Here is a 20,710-nt window from a genome sequence, read left to right as displayed (position 1 = left end):
TGGATGTTATGGAATAGAAATACTGCCCATTTTAGTGTTTCAAATAAACACATTTTCCTTTGCTTTCCATATGAAGCCATGGCTATTTATAATAGGAATCATTTATGGTTATTGTAATAGCATTCCTCCTTGCCATGTCCTGATTGGATGAAATACTTCTTGGTTTAGTATTAACGCACATTGTCTCAAAGAATGACTTCAGAAGGTAGGAAAAAAATGGAAGCCCCATGTTAAACTAGTAGCCACATTCAAAAAGCATTCGGTTTATCAGACTCCTGCTGTGCCTGTTATGTGCAGATTTTGAGGCAGCCAAGTGGAGTAATGTAAAGCGTGGAACATACAAGCCTTAATGATGGCTTTGGCTCTGTATTCACCATATTTACAGTAACAAAAACAAAATGAAACAAAAAAAAAACCACAACGAAAACCTCTCCACATTTCAAAAGCAAAATATGACCTCAGGAAATAGAAGGTTTATATTCCTGCCAATTCCTATTGCAGTTTCCCAGGGTGGTGTTAAACCCATTATCAGTCATCATGGACGAAATCAGCACTTCCACCTTTCAATGCCATTTGATTAAACATATGCAGTGAATGATAGGCTTGAAGTAAAAAATGGGTACTCTGCACTCTGTCCACATGTACATGGAGCCCATTGGGATGAAAGGCTCAACCTAAACTTCCCATATCATTACTCATGCAGATTGCTCCATAGAGCTGATTTTCCTTTGCTTCTTTGAAAGCCCATCTAATTGTGGTTTCTACTCTTTTCTTCTTAGTTCTACAGAGTAAAAAGAGAAAGACAAATTATGATGTTGAAAAAATGATGACTTTCTAAATTTCCCAACAGTTTTGTGACAGAAATAAAGCAGGGAAATGTCAGTATCATTTGTAGTTGGAACTGCTAGCTATGGAGCGGTGTCTGTCAGCACTTCTTGTTTATTTGGACTCTATCATGTCACCATTTTCTAGTTGCATTTGGTGGAAAAAGTGATCCAGTGTATATAGTCTTTTTATTGGTTTTTTTTGGAAGGAAGACATTATGTAGTAGATAATGTTCTACTCTCCATTGCTAGAAATATTCCATTGCTGAATTTTATTTCTAAATCCTCTAATGACAGATTTAAAATTACGTTATTGTCTGTGCTGGTTGTCAGCAGGAACAGGATTACAAAAAGGGCACCCAGGTGTAATAGTAGCACAGGTATCTGAGGAAACCACTCAAAATGTCTCCTTGAGATCCAATGCCTACAGTTCTAATGCCAGTGGTGCTTTGTAAACCAGTGCTGCCATGCTTTGATGTTATTTCTATGTGCAGGTATGTTATTTAAACATCCATGCCAATCATGTTACTGCTGTTAATGGTGTATAAGTGCAATGCCAGCTGAACTAATGAACTATTTGTGAAGAGTGGTGGCCTTCAGTCCCAACCAGGAATCCCAGTTCTCTGCTTCCTGAGGCACGTGCACAGCTGGGACAGGAAAATAAGTTTGGGAACTCAAGATTTTGGACAGCAGCTGGCACGACAGCCTGGCAGGGACACCATATCCTGAAGCTCACATGTGGGATTTGCAGCAGGCTTCAATCAGACTGAGAAATGAGTGTCAATGTAAGTGCTTTCTTGAGAGAAATCAAAGCCTGGTGGAGGTGTTGGTTCCTACCCACTCTTTGAGGTAGGCAAGAAATGTCCTGTTACCACCCGACATGTAGATACATCGCAGTGCACTTACACTTGTACTTTAAAGACTGTAAGCCAGAGTGGTACAAAGTCCTAGCTTCAGAGAATTAAGCCCTGAGGCACAAAGGCCAGATCTGTACTTGAAAAAGCTCCTTTGTGTTGCTGTGCTGGCAAACTCTCCTAGAAGGAATGAAGCATAGGTAATGCCACACAGAGGAGCAAGAGAGTTTTAAAATAGGTATTTGTACACCAGGACTTACATGGATTAAAGAGAGGCTGCATAAAAGCTGTTCAGTCACTGAATAACCTTGCTGCACAGGCAAAAATTTCCAAATGGCCAAGCAGAGGCAGATCTGAGAAGATCAAGCTCCATCCAGCTCTGGGAGCCAGGCTGAGACCTCACTGCAAGGCATGGCGATGCTGCAGAGGACTCTCTCAACTGCAGTGTGATGGTGACATCTGCTCTGGTGAGGATTTTGAGTTTATTACTGTTGCACTGCTTTTTGTCTTCTCCCAGGGGTCCTCTGCTGCGCTGAATATTCCCCTCTGATTCCTTTTCCACTGTTTCTGTATCCCAAATGGCTGTCTTTCAGACTTGTCCAATGAGAGGAGGTTCAAAGTCATTCTGCTGATGTAGAACCTGCAAGCTATTCTGTATAACCTTGTGGTTGTGCTTCCTTACACAGCTGGAATGCCAGGCAGTTAGTTCTTCAGAGCTGAAGCTGTTTCGAAGGATAGGTTTTGAGAGGAAAGGGAAGTGAGTAAGGATAATTCCTTTTGACTGTGCAAGTTCCTGTCTGCTTTTCAGAATTACAATTCAGCAGAAACAAAGGAGAAACCATGCTGGTGACAAACAAGCCCAGAGTGTTTGGCTGCTTGTTTTATGCAGAGCTCAGAGCTTTTGGTTTTGTGCCTGCAGAGTCACCATATTTTAAAAATGGTAATTTCTGAGACCCATCTAAAAGGCTAATTGTTGCTGTTACTGATCTGCTTTAAAAGCCATGATTAAAACCAAAGAGAACAGTCGCAGTTCCTGCCAGCTGTGGGAAGCTTTGCAACTGCTTTGTCCCAATTACAGGGTTCTTTGTAGCGAGCACACTGTATTAGCATAGCTGCAGCTCCCTTCGAACAACGAGTAATCATGACAGACATTTAATGGCATGCTTTGGACCCTGCCTTCCTTCCCATTTCTGTGCAGTATTAGGAGTGAGAGATTCTGATGCTCCCAAAACAATTTTTACCAGTTTAATAACATGTCTGGAAAAAGGAAGCCAAGGTTCCACGTTTATGTATTCAGTATATTTATTCCTCTTCTCCAAAAGAAATAGCTGTCTCAAGGTTTGGGTGGCAGTTTTCGTTCATAATATGTGTCATCACGCTCTGCTTTGGCAGGGAGGGCAGCAAGGAGCCCACAAACAACCCCAGGTCTCCATTCTCCTGAAGTTCTACCTTCAGACTTTAAGGGAAAGGAAATGACTGTGAACAAATGTGCTTAGTAACATCTAGGGATAAGTATATTGCAGGGAAAGGAACACTGGACTAAACTAGGCTCCTTATCCAGCACTCGTCTGTAGCAACCAACATGAAATTACCCTCAAAAACCGACCAACCTCCTTTAGTAGCCCAAGCCCTCTGTTAGAAAGCTGTCCACTAACCTCAGCATTCTCATGGGCAAAGCAGTCTTCTAGGAAAAGCATGTTGCAATAACGCTGCCCAGTTCAGTCATATTCTTCCTGGGACTTGATCCAAAGCCCACAGAGGTCAATTAGAACCTCCCACTGACTTTGTAATGGCTTAAGATCTGTTTAGTTGGAGCTAATAATGTGATTTCCACAGCCAGTGCTGCTGTCTGTGAAGCCCCAGCGCCGATACACAAAATCTCACTTGCTGCCAGCAGTAGCCTTGCTATGGTTCCTGCTTGGCTCTCTCTGAAACAAATATGTTCCTACAGCCAAAGCCACAGAAATTTGGATAGAAGTCTTGCAAGGTAAGATAATTTGGGCCATGTCCATTGTAAATGGAAGACTTCCAAGAACAATTCAGGTTTATGGATAAAAATCAGCCATATAATTCAATAAATTGGCACTGTTCTGATCAGTGCTGTTCCACATGTTCTCATGTCAGGTTCCTCTGCACTAGGAGAGGTCATTTCTGGGAAGACACATGAAAATAAGCCAGTAGAGACTACTGAGGAATTCTTCCAAAAGGGGCATTCATAAATATGCTTGTTATCAATTTATTGAAGTGAGATTGAAAGGTCTCTTAATAGTTGGTGTGTGATAGTGATTCCTAACAGCCTGGTAGGGGCTTTTCCCCACAGACCTTACAGGGCTACTGTTACATTGCTGGAGGCCAAGGCTGTACCATGTGTTGATGTGTCTCCAAAATTAATTAGGCACAGTTACATCTAGGAACTGCTCCATTCTTCCTAGCTGGATGGGGAATCCTATTGCTCACTGGCTGGTGCTTAAAATTCCCTTCCTGCCAACATTGAGATGTGAACTTGATCCTTTTGGTGTTCACAGAGAGTGAAAACACATAGGAACCCAGTAGAACTGAAAAGAAATTAATTTTGAGACCAAGGTTAATACTAAAAACTGTTTGATCCAACTAAACATCTGTGAAGATGTGGAAAGGAGTAAACCAGTGTTTATTTCATGCTCTCCAGGTCACCTGTACAGAACTATATTGATTAGTTGAGCAGTTTAGTTAACTAGCACTTAGCATACATCCTAGGAAATGTAAAGGTCTTTATGACTGGAAGTCAATACCATTCCCAAAAAAGGTATCACATCCATAGCAAAATGGCCATTGAACTGTGCAGTGTCCTTTAAATTACTGTTGAAGTTATCTTATACTTTAAGATTTCCTAAGTTTCTTTTAATTTCCAAGAAACTGGAGGTGAAGCAGCTGCTATAAATCCTGTACACCCAAAAGTGCCAGATGTATAACAGCAAGTAGTTTATCAACATCCATTTATCTGGGATTTCTTAAAACTTGTCAGATTCAATGATGATCAGTGCTGACTTCCTACCAAACAGGTCAATAAAGGCTTCAGTCTCTGCTTCAGATGCCAGATGAGTCATCCATGAAACATCTATTAGGACACAGACCCCAGGTGTGAAAAAAGACAACAAACACCGTGGAGACCTTCTGAAGTAGAAGTGATTTAAGCCATGATACCTGCTTGCTTAGAAATAACTGATAAAATCAGTGATACGAGTTCTTGTGATAGCCTGCCTGTTTTGAGGCAGGAAGATACAGCCTTGAAATGTCGGATTCAATGCTTTTAACCCTGTAGTGTTGTGCTAACAGATAACTACTTGAGCAAGAGAGTTGTGCCATCTGTTTGGAGGGTAGGAGTGAAACACCTGTCTGAATTCTGGAACAGTGTTGGGAATGATGCTGAACATGGCGTGGAAAGGAAATTTTCACTGGAGGAAATGCACGTTGGCCACATAGAAGGTAATGGTGGTATTCAAGAGTCATTGTGCTATGTGCTGCAGATCCAAGAGGTTCAGAGCAGAGTGGGATAAGCTAATGCAGTACTCTGAGACCACGTTTGACTATTAAATCATCTATCATATCGTTAAAACATGATAATTAGAATCTGTGCGTTACCAAGGAAAAAAAAAGAAAAGACAATAATTAAAACCCAGGCACAAAGGCAAAGTGAATTCTCCAAGTCCATTTCTTGTAGAGGTATTTGAGGTTTTCAGCAAAGCAGCTCTTTGTGAAGACTTCTGCTACTGCAATGAATCGCTCCAACTCTCTGGAAAAATAATCCAATTATAGTTAACACTACTATGTTCTTTTGTGCTTTGAATACAGCTGTGGGTAATATTATGATTACTCCAAAGCAAATAGCTACGTGGTTCGATCTGACGTTTCACACTGATAAAAATATAGATATTTTATTAAAACAACGGATAAAGGAAATTATTCATTTCCATAGGTAGTATAACAAAAGAGGGGAGAATGCCATTGTTTTCCCAACAACAGGAGAAATATGCTCTGCCAGACTCTGTTCTATGAATACGTTTAATTAAAACATTGTATTCCTCTTCTCATGCGCTCTCAAAGCAGGTGAAACTTAACTTTCTATTCTTTGAAATCTTCCCATATAATTTCCAAAATAAATGAATGTCTTAAGCATAAGGCATTCTGTTCACTTGAAGGCTCACAACTGCACCTGAAAAAGGAAGATTAAATATGAAAGAGTGGCATGAAGTCTGAAAGTATGTGTTTAAATCTTCTACTTCAATCTCAAAGAGACAGACTTCATTTTTATTTCCATTTTTTGTTTAATAAAGTTCCAAATGGAAGCCAATGAAGTTGGAAATGTATTCACGTTGCTTTGTTTTCTGGTGCAATTAGTCACATATTGTTGAATGCAGTGTTAGATGGAACAAAACTCGCCATCAGCCTCTGTACAGAAATGAAAATGCAATTGGCATTCACTGCTTTCCCTGAAGCTGGTTTATTTTCGTTACAATCCTGTTGCTGAACATTCTTAGACCAGGGAAGTTACCTGATGTGATGGCTTTGTTGCCAGTGTTTATGGTGTGCTCAGTCACAACAAACCACTGCTGGTATTTCTGAGACATATGTCAGGTAGTTGGACTGGCGTAGACTGAAAGTTGGTGTTATGGGAGGTTCTTTTCAATCTTATTTCTGCCCCTTGGGACAGAGTGGAGAGGGTAACTGAGTGGAAGTGAAAAACACACAAAGAGTGTCCTCTGCAGCCCTTACTGGTCCACAACTCTGCAGGTGATGCAGCTGCAGCATGGCAACCTTGTGCACAGCTCACGAGCTGCTCACTGCAGCTGTGCTCTCCATGGCACATTTCTGCTCCCATGCCTCTCACCTGGGCAGCCAATTCCAGTGGCACCAGGAGGACTGCAAAGGAGCTTCTTGGGCACGTTTGCACAGGGCTTGAGCTCACGTATTGTGCAACATGGAATAGAGTAAAACCAGGCTTTGCTGAAACTACATTAGAGTGGAAGTGAGCCTGTCTGCTATTTGACTAGATGACTGACACATTATATCTCCCACTGAGAAAGCAAATATTTTTTCTGTCAAAATGCCTGTAATACAATCCATTCTCACCCCTTCCTCGGTGTAGAAGCAATAGCTTCTATGATTTTAATCAGTGCTGGATTTTGTGCTCCCACTAGTATTAGAAATCCAAGAACATACACTGCTGTACTCTGGAGACCACTGGAGCTATTCTTTTTTAAGGTCACAGCAAATATAATAATGCCAGCAGCTCATAGTGCTCTTCATTAGGCTGTGTGACTTTCTAACGCATCAATCACTCGGTGGAGGATGTTTACTTACTTTCTTTAATAGGGTGACTGTTTTTTTTTCCCACTTGTAACCTAGTTTATGTTCTCCTTTCTGGGACAGATGGTGTTGACCCAGTTGCTATTGGGAATTTGGTGATGCAGAGCACAGAGGCAGCAATGGGATTTCACTACCCTGAGGAGGTGCTGAGCACATTCAGATGTCTTCAAAGACAGTGAGGTACCCAAAGCACCACGCATCACCCTGCACCCTCCTCCTGCAGCATGGCTTGGTGTAGGATGGGGGATAATTGAATAGGTGGAATTTGTACTTGGAGGCGTCTTCTCTCTGTGCAGGTCAGTCCTATAATGAGCCCCTGTCGCGTGCCAGGAGTTGCTGAAGCTTTGGAAGGGAAGATTTTGTCTGCTACAAACCCTGCCATGGTATAGAGGTTAACTAGACACCTGAAATTGCAACGTTGGAGTAGATAAAGCAGCCTGGGATCAGCTAACAAGCTTAAATCACCGTTCACTCTGTCCTATATTGCAAAAGAAAAATCTTTGGAACTGAAAATGCTGAGCTGCATCTGCACATGGCTCTGAGGCATGTAGCTCTGGCCCTGGGTTTGGCTTCTGATGGCTGAATGGGAGCTCCAAGCATGGTGGAACAGGCTGCCCAGAGAAGTGGTGGATTCTCTGACCCTGGAGGCAATCAAGGTCAGGCTGGACCAGGCTCTGGGCAACATGAGGTAACTGTAGCTGTCCTGGTTTGCTGCAAGGGAGTTGCACTAGATGACCATTAAAGATCCCTTCCAAAACAAATGATTCTACGGTCTTATGGTGGATGAATACTTTGGGTCTCCCAGTGGAGACTTAGCAGAAATTCAGAGACAAGCAGGAAGTCAGGAGTTGGGGATCGGGATGAATGATGGGCATTGTCACTGCAGGCTCTGTCCTCTTCTAAGCCGTCCTGTGTCTGGTTGCCTTGTCCTGTCATAGTCATTTCTGTGGGAACTCTTCTTCCCTTCTCCTTGCTGAGGGCAGAGTACCCTCAGTCACGCTCCAACTGGGGTCTCCTGGTGCTCTGCACACCTCCCTCATGCCTTGGTGTGCAATGGTTTACGTGAGCATCTTTAGTGGTATTTAATCAGAAATTTGGGCTCAGAGGGTTGTTTTGGGTTTCTTTGCATTTGTTTTCTTAGTGTTAGCTGGTTCCTGGGGACCTGCTGCCACCACCTGCACTGGGCTTTGGTGTGGTGCTGGCACTCACAGTGCCATTAATTGAAGGTGGGTGAGGACGAGGCTCAGCTCTCACCTCTCATGAGACTGCATGTGCCTTGCAGAGCTCTGCTTAATACGATAGCACTCGGCATTCGGCTGGCACTCAGCCTGATCCAGCCTCTCTATTGTCCCCCAAGCAGGGCAGGCAGGAACTCCGCAGCTGGGCGAGCAAAGAGAAGAGCAGTTCTCTGAATGCCTTCTGCTGAGTGGATGCAGGAGTACAATACAGCACAAGCACTCCATCTATCTGAAGTGCAGGTCCAGTGCTGCCAATAGATTAGCCTTAATGCCCCGGAATTTTTAATTCAGATAAGCAATTGTGTTTCTGAATGCATATGTGAAGCATTTATTTGTGGTGAAAATCTTTTTTCAGGAGATTATGTCTGTGGATGCCAGAAGGTACTTGGCAATAAGTGCCTTCTTCATTTGGCTCCCTGAACAATCTCCTTAATCCATTCACTGTCAGGAGATGGTCTTCAGCTGCAAAATTCAGATCCACATCTGAAAAGGCTTTGCTGTCTTAGAGCTTTCAGTTCCTGAAGTTTATCTGATCAATATCTCTCCTCCTCAGGAATTTGGTTTGGGACTAGCTGTTCATAAATTAAATAGTTCAATACTTTTTTTTAATTGTTAATGCTTTTGCAGTAAAGATACATCAGGAAATACTGAGATAATGAGTTTGAAGAAAATCCCAAGAAACCTGTCTGCATCTCTTCAAATAGGTCATCTGCCAGGCAACATCCCTGAAAATTTTATGGGGTACCTCTGAGATACCCTCCAGATTATTTATGGTGTTATAATTCAATTAAGTGGTGGCAGGGGATCGATGAGGGTGGCTGTGGGATCCTCATGTGCCAGATATTTCTGGAACCTACAGAGGAAGAAATGAGAATATTTAGGATCGAGTAATTACAAAGGTTAGGGCTTAATAGGGAATTCACACTGCAATCTGTGGATATTAGACTAGCAGAGTGATTTCGTATGGGGGCATAGGAATGAAAACACTCATTAAACAAGTAGTTACGGTGCTGCCTATAAATAATCAGTAAATGATCTACGGAAAGGAACAGATATGCTTGCACTGTGCTTTATGACCACTCCTAAATTATGGAGGAAGATGCTCTAGACTGTGAATCTGCCTTTTAAGAAGCAAGGTTTTAGGTCACTAGTGCACAGAGGAGTTACGGGGTAAAACCAGACGGATTCCTTTCTGCAACAAACCAAGAGCAGATTTTTCCTCGAGTCATTTAGAGAGAATAGGGTAAGAACATGTTGCTGGAAGTATAATGCTTGTTTTAATGTAAGGGGCTGAAATGCTGGCAAAGTGCTTTCCCAAGGAAGGAGCATTAACTCTCAGGATCAGAACTTTCATGCTGGAGGTGTGGATGAAACATGACTGAGCCAGAAAACAAGCACTGTATAGCTTTATTTCAGCTACAGCAGAAAAATAGCAAAACTCCTGTAGTACCAGTGCAGTGCTCCCATGTTGGCTGAGCTTAGGACACCTCCTTCAGAAGGAGTCTTTCAAAATTTCAGCTCAGTGCAAGTCAACTGAGAGTAGTAATAAGCATTCCTCATTTATTTAAAACATGCAGTTTTAGTGACAGGTTTCTTACTTTTTTTCACAAGACCTCAGCCTGCGTTTTCTGTATCTATCATAAGTAATCAAAAAACTGCAGGTTTTTAAAAAGTTACAGTCTTAGCCTCACCCTTGCCAGTTAAAAGTGCATAGGAGTTGTCTCCATCTGCTAATCCACTTGGTGCGGGGAGAGGGACAGCAATGGCATTCCTCTCTGTGGCTGCAGAGGATGCTGCCCCTGACCTTGTCAGAAGCTGTTGAATTGAATCACAATTCATCAAACCCTGGGTCGTTCAGTCAGTCCTACAGCAGAGCAGTTGTGTGCTTTCAGTCTGCATTACGTGCAGGCAGGTGAGCAAAGCCTTATTCCCAGCGGCTTTCAGGAAGCACAGCTGCATGCTGGGCTGCTCCTCTGAGCCAGTGAAGCCCACCGTGCCCCCGCCTCAGGAGGAGATGAAAGCTCCATGATAACCCCACCTGCCCATCTTTGCCCTCTCTTTGAGTCTTCTTCACTCAAAATTCAACTTATACTGCCTATTTAAATTCGAGGATGTTGCTTTGATAAATGGGTGAATGAAATCCTAGAAGTGGGGGGGATGCCTGGCCATCCTACCAATGCTCTGCATTCATGCTGTTATTGTCTGGGTGAGAAATCCACATTTCTAAGCCCTGCTAACCATCAGCAGTGAGCAGCAAATCTGATTTATCTCCTGTAAAGCCATGAATGGGCATGCTTTGGAAGGGAAAGGAGTATTTAGTGCTTGAAGTTTTGCAGTGGGATGGAGCTAGGCTGCGTTCAGTTCCTGCCTCCACTGCAGGGATCTAGAAGTCAGGGCAGGGTTTGGGCACAAGCCCCAGGGGGAGACTGCAGATATATGCTGCAGGTATACGCTGCATTGCTCCGCTGTGATGCTCACTTGGGTGCTCAGCCTCCTGCTGGGGACTTAAGAAAGAAAATCAATGGGGTCATGAAAAGGGAATAAGCAACACACAGCCTAACTTTACAGCCTAGGGAGAAAGGGAGCTTCAGGTTCATTTCTCTGCTCCTGAGAAATGTACATGTTTTTCCTGGAAATACACAGGGAACATTCAAGGCTTCCTGGTATCAAGTCAGCACCCTGTGTGGTTCTGTAGCACTGCAAGTTATAATGACACCTCATGAGGTGCTAAGGATCTCTAAAATGGAAAGTTGTGCTGTATTAGTAGTAAAAGAAAGCAGCTGTTTGAGAAGCTGCCCAGGAACTAGCTGTTCTCTGGATAATCAAATAATTCCAGTGTCTACTCCTACTGCTTTTGTCAGGCTGAAGAACTTCACACATAAATAAATAAATATAATGAAAAAATAACCCTGACATGCTCATTTGTCTAGCCTGTCACACTGATCTGTATTTTTGAGTGTATCTTGAGATGAATATCTGCAAAAAAGACCATGATCTTGTTTTGTAAAGAACAGGCTGTCCTTTTAAGCAACATGATAGATTTATCGGGAGGCCAAGTATCCCTCAAGTATTAATTCCTGTTTGTTTTTAGGTAAACAAGACTTGTTTCTGGCTAGTGCATGGAGTCTGTAACTGTGGCAGTGGCATGTAGCTCTGCCGTGCTTCAAATATGCACCAAGACATCACTCCTGCTTTGCATTTCCTCCCTTTGACTGTCTCTGGTCAGTATTAATCATTAGGCAATTATGTTCTTTAAGATAAATCACCACAAATTCCTCTTCAGTAAACAGACAAACAGCTTTTCTTTGTAAAGATTGATTTAGTTGCCCTGCAATTTCCTGTTTAATTAAGCAGGATCAGTCTGACAAATGCAGGTTTTTAAACACTTTGTTTCCAGCTTTATTTCCTTCTCCTAGGAGTACACAAGGATGGACTTATTTTTCATGGCATTGAGAGGTTTTCTGGGTTAATACCAATCACTCTGCCCTTGGGCATCGATTAATATCAACTACATCAGATAATCTCATATAAGGGAACTGTCAGAGTGATTCTGCACTGTCCTTTGCAGCCCTCTGCTTGTACAAAACTAAAGTCAGGCTATCCTGAACCAGAAGGTGTGTTTTGCTCAGATATAGGATGTCGTTGCCTTCATTTCTTCTCAGCTGCTCTTAGCCCTGCTTTGTTGAATAAAGTCACAGACCTGTATGTTGGGAATGTACAGCATCTTCTCCAGAGTGGTAAAAGGTCTTGTGAGCTGGGGCAGAGGCTGAGAAATATGTGGCTGCAAACGTGAGAAGTGTCATCAGGTGGGCTTTGGGGCTGTGACTTAAAACAGGTCAGACACAGCACTAATTTGAGGGCCTGGGATAGGGCCACTGCATTTGGAGGGAAGAAGGCTGAGGGGGATGTGGCCATGGGTTACCAAATCAGTGGGAGATGCTGCTAATGAGGAGCTGCTCACCATTTCCTTCAGCATTAGGGCTGGGGTACTCCATGAGCAATGGAAGGCTGATTTTCAGGGGAAATTTGCACAGTGGGTGATGAGGTGGGCATTTCTTATTGTCTTATGCCTTCCCCAGAGCCCATCAGCCCCATGTGCCATACCCCATAGTGCTGCACTAAAAAGGATGCTCTGCTACATTATTATCTTATCTCTAAACAGTCACCAAGATGAATTTAAAAGCCTTGGGAAACAGCACGTTGTCACATTTTTATTGGCTTTAAGATGAATGCTCCCTGACATCAGAACCATCTGCAGATTCACTCCTGCCACTCCTCTCATTCCTGTCTTTGTTTAAACAATTTCTTGAAAGGAGAAATCCAAAGGATTGTTTATCTCCTTTCCCTCTCTTCCTTTGTATCCAGCTGGGAATATTACTCATCACCTTATAAACAATTAGCACTCACTTTTCTCATATTCTTAGTGCCATTTGTACTCTGACAGGACAAAGGTACCACGTTTCTGCTGCCTGTTCTTGAGACCAATAGCAAGAGCAGGGATTTTTCTGAAAGAGATTTTGTTAAATTTCCCCTTCAGGGTTTTAAAATGACACTACATAGCTGCTGTGACCTGAGCTAACCCTAGATTGTGCTGAATGTTGCTTGTCTTTTGTTATTAGTCCTGTTTCAGCATAAACAGTTCCTATTGTCCTACTGGTTCCTATTAATCCCATTTGACATTTGGGCTGTGCTTGTAAGGTATGTCAGGGTTCCTGAGGTACAGATGAATGCAGAATAAAAGGTATTTTCAGGGTTTTGGTAGCAGAGGTGAGGCAGCAGGGAGCCTCAGCCTGAGCAGGCTGCAGGGAGCAGCCCGGTTTGTAGAGACAGCCGGAGCTGAGAGAGAGCATCACCTCATCCCTGCGAGGCCTTCCTCGCTGCTTACCCTGCTGAAACATCTTCCCCTCGGGCTGAGTGGTTCGTGGCTCTTGGCTCATTGCTGTTACAAGACATTTGTGTCTCATGGCAGATGGCCTGCTGCACAACTTGTTCCTTGTCTAAAAAAAAAATAAGGTGCCAGGCAGGCAGCAGCTCCGTCTCAGGCAGCCCCGTATTGAGATTTCAGTATTATCTCACTTTTTTTTTTTTTAATTTTAAACTAAAAAGGTGTGAGGAGGAACAGAATATTTTTGTATGCAGACGTTTTGTCAGGTTTTAGAGGACATCAACCACGACCCATCCTGACCAAGTGCATGCCATTGCTGTGACTTTATGCTACGCCACCCTGATTATGACCTTGGCACGGTGATGTCCCTTCCGCACCTCCTTTTTGACCTGTGCCTTTTCATAGGATTCATAGCTTTAATTTACAGTGCATTTCCATATACAGGGGAAAAGTGCTACGGCTTTATCTGTCCACGGAGTCCCAGCAGTCTCCGTTTACCAGATGTTCCTTCCTCTCTTAAACAGTGCACTGAGCTTTGCTCACTACGATAATTTTAAAATGCAAAGAGTATGGGGAGACATAATGAAGAGTTAGATGCGGTGGCTGTAAGAGTAAAACGTTGCAGGAAAAGATCTATTGCAGTGTGTCCAGCTGCATTACCATAACTGTGGGTATTAATCGTAGTGCTAAAAGCTTATGGGTCACTCCGAACTATAAATTATGTTTTGATCTCTTTTCTCAAGGCCAGCAACCTGATCAATAACCTTCATTTAAAAATAAGTCAGCATTTTCACTCAAAAAAGCCCGGAGATCACCAGATTGGTTTTACTGCAGAAGTGATTGTAGCTGTCTCTATGGTGAGAGAAAGTTTTGCACCCATTGCTCCAACCCATACCAGGACCCCCAGCATTTCCTCTGAGAATAAAGCTGCCAGACTCATGGCTTGCTGCAGAGGAAGGAGGTGGGAAGGACAGATTTTGTAGACATACTAATCAGGAGCCCTAAGAACTGACCTGATTACCCAGGGACAGACTCCTTTCTTGTAGCTTTTTGATTTTCAGTCCATTTGTGTCTCGCCCTTGCTCCCTGGAGCAACCCAGCCTGGGCCAGGCATCAGCCTTGGAGCAGAGAAGCGCAGTTCTCAAAGCACTGACAACCCTTGGACAACCTTCTTGAAATAGAACAAGCTCAGTAAACAAATAACTTTTCACCCAATTCACAGACAAAAAAAAGCAGCTTTTTACCAGTTGAAAGGCAAATCTGAAGCTTATATTTCCTAGAGAAGTTGAAATGTATGAAATCCACATAGTTACATAAGTATCTGCCCTTAAGAAATATAGGAAATCTTCATAGGGATATAAGTTTATTACACTTTAAAATACATTCTCCTCCCCTCCAGTAAGTTACTGTAATAGTAAAAAAAAAAAAAAAAATTCTCAATCATCTTATTCAAGTTTTCAGTAAATAGTTTTTGCTATATATTTACAGCAAGGTCAATTTTTTCTCCCTGAATTTTCTTGCATATAATTCATTTGAATGGAGTGGCTTCTATGTCATCTTTAATCTTATAAATACATCTTATGTCCAAATTATAAGTCCTAGAAAGGAGTGACCTATAATGAATTCTTAACCACAACTATATTGCTGAACAAATACTATTCTATAATGTGCAAACTGTTAAATGTTTTCTTATCATACTAAAAGTGTGAATTAAATTATAATATGATGAAAAAGTAGCAGTTTGCAGTAATTCCAAATGTGGCAAATCTTCAGTAGTGCATAAAATTATTCAGTGAACTGTGGAAAACATCAGAGCAATTCTAGCCTTAAAGCTTTTCTTCCAACAACCAAAAAGTGCCAAAAACAAGCAAGCATAGCTAAGCATTTCATCTTGGAAGCAGCTTATTGAATTAATAAGACAAGTCAATTAATGTAATGCTCTGTTGCTTCAGGATAAAACATGAAAAGGAAAAATATGGAGCTGTTTACTGTAGTGAGATCAAGCAACCATGAAGCCTGTAAAGCTAAAGTTGCTCATTTCTCTAAATCCTAAAGAAGTGATCAGCATAACCATTGTATATGCTCTCTTTATTCGTAAATCATCTGTGAGATGTAGATCTTCAGCTGTCCAGACACTAGTTTTGATACCAATTTGTTCCTCTTGTGAGTATGTTTTTACCTCTATATTACACAAACGTGAAACTGAATAGTCAGTGTCATTCCCATCAGTGCTGGATGTTGGATCATGTTGAGTGGCTCACCTGTGTCTTTGGCATCTTGCTGCTAACAGGTGAGAAGCGTTACCGCTGAGGCAAGGAGGGTATTTTAGGTGGGTTTTACACTCAGTTCAGCCTGTGTGTTGTAGAGCAGTGCAAAAAATCAAGAGCTGCAGGTGAAAACCTTCTGAATTTCAGCAGAGCAGCCAGCTTTTCAATCGTGGTGAGGTTCCGATAAATTGAAAGTTAAGGTTGGTAATCTTTGCTTTCAGGTCAGTTCTTCAATTTTCGTTTAACTTAATGTTAGGCTTGTATGTGCTCAGAAATCCTGAATCTGGGTGTCTGTAAGAAAGGGCTGAGAAGGGTGGGGTCAATCAGCAATGAACAAATAATTTTCCTATATAATAGACAATATCTTCCTACCTATCCTCATAATGCAAACTTTGGTTTTGACTTGCAGAGTGATAAAATCCTGATCAGTAGCTTTTCTTGTTGTGAACCTATATTTTTCAGCTCTTCTACCCCGAACCACTGCCTTTGATTGTAAAACACTAATTAGATCAGTTTAAATAGGGCTACTGCAGGTTAATGAGGAATATAGCAAGCAATAGACTTTTGGTAGAGTTGAGTACTTTAATTATTCAGGCACGGATAGCTTTCATGCCTCGCAGCAATATATGGACAACAAGCCTCCCACAGCTATTCCAATCAAATTCTGTTGGGAGCATAAGGGTAGCAGTAGAAAAATGTAAACTGAAGGCATCAATGCATGGACTGGGGCTATGCATGCTTTGTGAGGTGTAGTTGGGTTTTGGGTCTCCTTTGCTCGTGTCAAGGCTGTGGATGATGTACCAATAGGAGGTGCTTCATAGTGGAGTTATTACAATGTCCAGGTTGGCGTGGGAAGGAAGGATCATAGGGGCTAATAATCAATTATGAAGATATGCTAAGCTCTTCTTAAAGCTTTGGGCTGCTCTTTGTTGTTTTGTCCATAAATCTTGAACAGCACTGACTATAAGAAATCTTGTTATCTGTACTTTTTTTTTCTGCGTAGCTTTATTCTGTGATGGAGAAAGGGATGTGATGGGGTAGGAGACGTATAAGTATTTTTATAGGATGTCATTAGAGGCAATATTGAGGTGCTGCTATTAAGAAAAGATGTGGCAGATTTGAGAGCTCTTGATGTTTGTCCCTAATTCAAATGTCTCATAGATCATATGTAACGGGCAGTCTTAACAGTCAAAATACAAATAATTATTGAGGGGGGGAAAAAGCACTTTTAACTCAAGAGTGGAGCTGCGAAGCGATACTGTAAACAAGAAAACACTGTGGGTCAAATCCTTTTTTGAGGGAAACAGGTGTATTTGAGTTGGTTAAGTTTTGCTGTGCCTTCAGTTGAGGTGAGTGACAAGAGTAAAAATACTAACAGTAAATACTAAACCATCTAAGATGTATTTCAATTTTTAAAATATGTGAATGTCTGGATTGTAAGTTCAGGGTTGGCTGTTTCATTCTGTGTTGCCCAGGGATGGCAAATGTGGAACAAAATTCTTATTGGGAGAGCATTCCAAGCTGGAAACTGTGGGGTACACAGACACAAGGTCTACAGAGGAAAAATGGTAAGTTGGGGCCTGCCGATTTGAAATGATATTCCATCTTCTCAAATAAAATAATTAGAAAAGGGTTGCAGAGGCTGGAGCTGTAAACAAATCAAAGCTGTCTGACATAAAGAGGAAAAAGATGGGATCTACAAAAAGGTTTTTCAGTTATGAGGGTGGAGTGGAATACTTGTTATAAGCTCATGGTGCAGCAAGTGATGAGATTAGTTTTGCTGAATAAAACCAGTGGGCTCTTATCATCTGCTTTATTTTGTATGTCAAGTAAAAGAATAGGCTTTTGTGTAAGCAGAATATAATTTTTTGCTACCTACAACAAAAGCAGAGCGAAAATAGGCTGAAAAGGAGATAGGTCTATAAAAATATTCAGAAATCAGCTGTTGAGGGAATACAAAAGCTTACAGGGATTTTGAAATTCTTGTAATAATCACATTTCTGCACGGGTGGGCAGGAAAGGCCAGCCTAGACGCGTAACACTTTCGGGCTTCAGGTACTGGAGTTTTCTGCCCCTGACCCCTGCTTAGAAAAGTCTAAATCTTCTCTTGTGTTAGCTCACGAGAAAGAGTTGTAAGGGCGTACCAATTAAGGTGACTGTTTTTATCCACCTTTTTTTTTCCTGTGTAGTTGCTGTTTGGTGCTGTTTTGAGCCTGCTAGTTCTTAGGAGTCAAGGTCAGAAGAAAATGAAGCAACACGAATCAAGCATTCATTAAAACTAGCTCTTCAAGGCATACGTGCAGACTGTGAGACTTTTTTTTGTTGCACTAGCAGGTGCTGCTTAGTTTTTTATGTCTTTGAGAGTCTAGTGGCCAAGATAAATGGAGTAAAATCACCAAGCTGCTTAAGAAAAAGCATCACCACCTGATTGTTCCTCTTGAGCAGCTTTGAAGATGCATCCCACTCTGATAAAAAAGCAGGAAGTTATAACAAGGTTGCATGCCTTCTTCTGGAGGGAAGCTTTATTTAGGTTCTTGTACTCCGCGGCAAAGCTGTAAGTGCAATTATCACACATACATCAATCGAATTCAGGCTAGACTTAGATCAGCAAATTGTATGGAGAAACAAACCTGCTTACAGCAGATCCAGTGCAGTCCTTTGGTAGCAAGTACTTGGTGTCGTAAATGTTGGACTTTCTGTTGGCAGAGTTGAAGAAAGGCTGGAGGGTGTCTGGAGGTAGTGCTGAGAGAGGCAGAGATGTCTCTGAGAGGTCTCCTTTCCTGCTTACATTCATTACAAAGCTTTTAACGAGTCTCAGGGTGACCCGTCAGCTACCGCTCCAGGAGAAAACTAATGGAAGATTTGACCATGGGTTTGAATTCACTAAGAGCCAAGTCCATTTTGTCCTTAAGGATTTTTAGCTGATATTCAGCATTAATGTAGTACTGAGGTTCTCCAGGATGCAGAATTATTTGAAGGTTCAAATACTGTCTCAAAGATTCTTTTAGGAAAGATTATTTGAAGGAGAGGAACACGGACAATTGGCTTCAACCTGTAACATTTCCTAACTGTTGCTCCGTTTCACATTGGTGTGGGTGAGATACTAATGGGGCTTTATCTGTTTCCTCTACAAATCTGGCTGGAGTGTCTTTCTGAAATAAAAAGGAACTGAAAGAGTGGCAGGGGAAAAAAGCCCAGACAAAAACTAGCATCTCTGTGCTTGGATCCCAAATAGAACATTTGATAGCAACTTAGGCTCTTCCCAACTTTAGATATCAAGTCCAAGAACAGTCCGAACAAATCAGTAGTGATAAATTTTCCTTTTGCAGAGGCATAAAGAAATGGCAGTCCTACAGTGATCACTGTGCTGAGTTCTTGGTGCTGGTCAGGGTGTAAAAGACTGTAGGTGATGCAACAAAGGGGACAGGTGAAGGAGCTGGCAATTTAGTCCTCTGCTGCAAACAAAGAATCAGCAGCAGCTGCTTGGTATACAAAAGGACACAGCTGAGGTGGACCCTGTGGCCTTGAGCTGAGGATTGCTGGTGTGTGCAGTGCAAATATTGGAGCTGCTGGCACGGCAACAGCAGCAAGGTCAGGCTCTCGTCTTCCAAAGTACACAAGGAAAAGGAAAAGAAAGATGATCACATAAATCACTGCTGCTGGGGGAACAGCTCTCTGAATTGGGTCTTGACAGTGCAGCTGCTTTTCGTTAGTTTGTGGGGTAGTAGTGGTGATAAAGGACTAATAGAGATGGATGAAAATAATTAGGTGGTGTGAAAAGAGGGGATGAGAAGAAATGAAAATTAAATGAAATAGGAAATGAAGAGGAATGGCAGGTGGGAGGAAGAAATTGCATATTCCCCCTCAGCAATATTTTAGGTTATGAGTAGTTTACTTCACATTCTAGGTGGGCCTCTGACTCTCATTTCTAACAGTATCAAGGACAGCCATCTGACAAAGAAAGCAGATGAGAAATAACTGGAAGCAGGTCAGTAACCCAATGCTTCAACATGTGCGCTGTTTCTGGTTATACAAATTTGATGGCATTGCTGCATGGTGGCAAAATGCAAGTTAGCTGACAATGAATGTTGAATGAATTCATATTGGCTGGGGCCCTGGGCAGTCTGGTCTGGTATTAAATGGGAGGTTGGTGACCCTGCATGCAGCACAGGGGTTGGAGATTCACAATCCTTGAGGTCCCTTCCAACCCTGGCCATTCTGTGATATCCAGGCATGAGATATGGGAAAGACCTCTGTACTCCAGAATTAGGAGCACTTGTCAAGCAACAATGTGTGTTTTTTTTTTTTCTTTTTTTCCTACAGATTTTCCAAATGTTCAACAGGTGAATGCTGTTTAAAATTACTGATGTCTTTTCCACTCCCTAGTTACTCTGTGTAGTATTTTCTCCTGCAGTAGTGATGCTCACGTTCTTCAGATGAATGAATACAAGTTCACTGTGTCTCCTGTTGGCTGCTTCAGGCACTTTCTGATGTCAGGGAATGTGTGCTTTCTCTGCTCCACATCAACACTTACATGAAAGTTATTCTGTCAGCTGAGCATTTCTGAAGAATGGTGACCCTCCAAAAGCAGGACTTCTGGCGATGCTTGGGTACTTACAACCCAAATGTGTTGAGCAAAACCAGTTTCTTGCATTTTCTCATCGTTAGTCTGATCAGAGTAGCTTCCGTTCAGGAGCAACATGGAGAAACCAGGATGGGACTGTGTCACTGTCCCTGTGGTAGCAGATGTTGGACCAGGACTAACAGTGGTCTTCCATGCATCAGTAGTTTGCAAATCTCATTTGAAGAGAGGTGAGCAAGCTTTATCCAGTTGACACTTGCATGCTATTGTCCACGCTTGGCTGCAGGCATCCTGATTCTGCTCCCTGTGTCCCAATCTGAAAGCTGGGGTCTGCTGTCAGTGCAGTCACACTGATGTGACCCTTAGATGAACCATCTGTGGTGCTGTTCTCAATTCTTCTGCTGGCTCTACAAATTGGTGTAACTTGGGCAGGTCTCAAGTCTTCTGAGGCTTGGTTCCCTAGCTGCTGAGCAGAGGATTCAGTTGCTTTTCCTCAGTGGCAGAGTTTTATATAGTATAAATACCTGCAGTTAAGTGTTTTGACTGTGTATTTCAGGCAAGAAACCATAAATATGTGTCAGGACTATCATCTGAATTCAAACTGGTGAACTAGAAAAAGTGTTGACAGCCTTAAACCAACTGCCCCGTTCTCCCTTTCTGTCTACCTGAAAGATCATTTGTGGAATGTATTTCTATCTTTCTCTGATCAAAAAA

At 42.2% G+C, this 20,710-nt stretch overlaps 1 long non-coding RNA gene across 1 annotated transcript; it reads left to right on the top strand.

Annotated features, from left to right (window-relative positions):
* Window positions 1-14,546: 14,546 nt before the first annotated feature.
* Window positions 14,547-20,662, top strand: LOC125699008 (uncharacterized). Its single transcript, XR_007379402.1, has 4 exons — window positions 14,547-15,614; window positions 16,890-16,982; window positions 19,322-19,402; window positions 19,738-20,662. It is a non-coding gene; the product is annotated as an uncharacterized LOC125699008 (long non-coding RNA).
* The last annotated feature ends 48 nt before the right edge of the window (window positions 20,663-20,710 follow it).

Source organism: Lagopus muta, chromosome 11 (genome assembly GCF_023343835.1).
Source record: "Lagopus muta isolate bLagMut1 chromosome 11, bLagMut1 primary, whole genome shotgun sequence".
Lineage (NCBI taxonomy): Eukaryota > Metazoa > Chordata > Aves > Galliformes > Phasianidae > Lagopus > Lagopus muta.
This window is presented reverse-complemented; position numbering and strand designations above follow the sequence as displayed.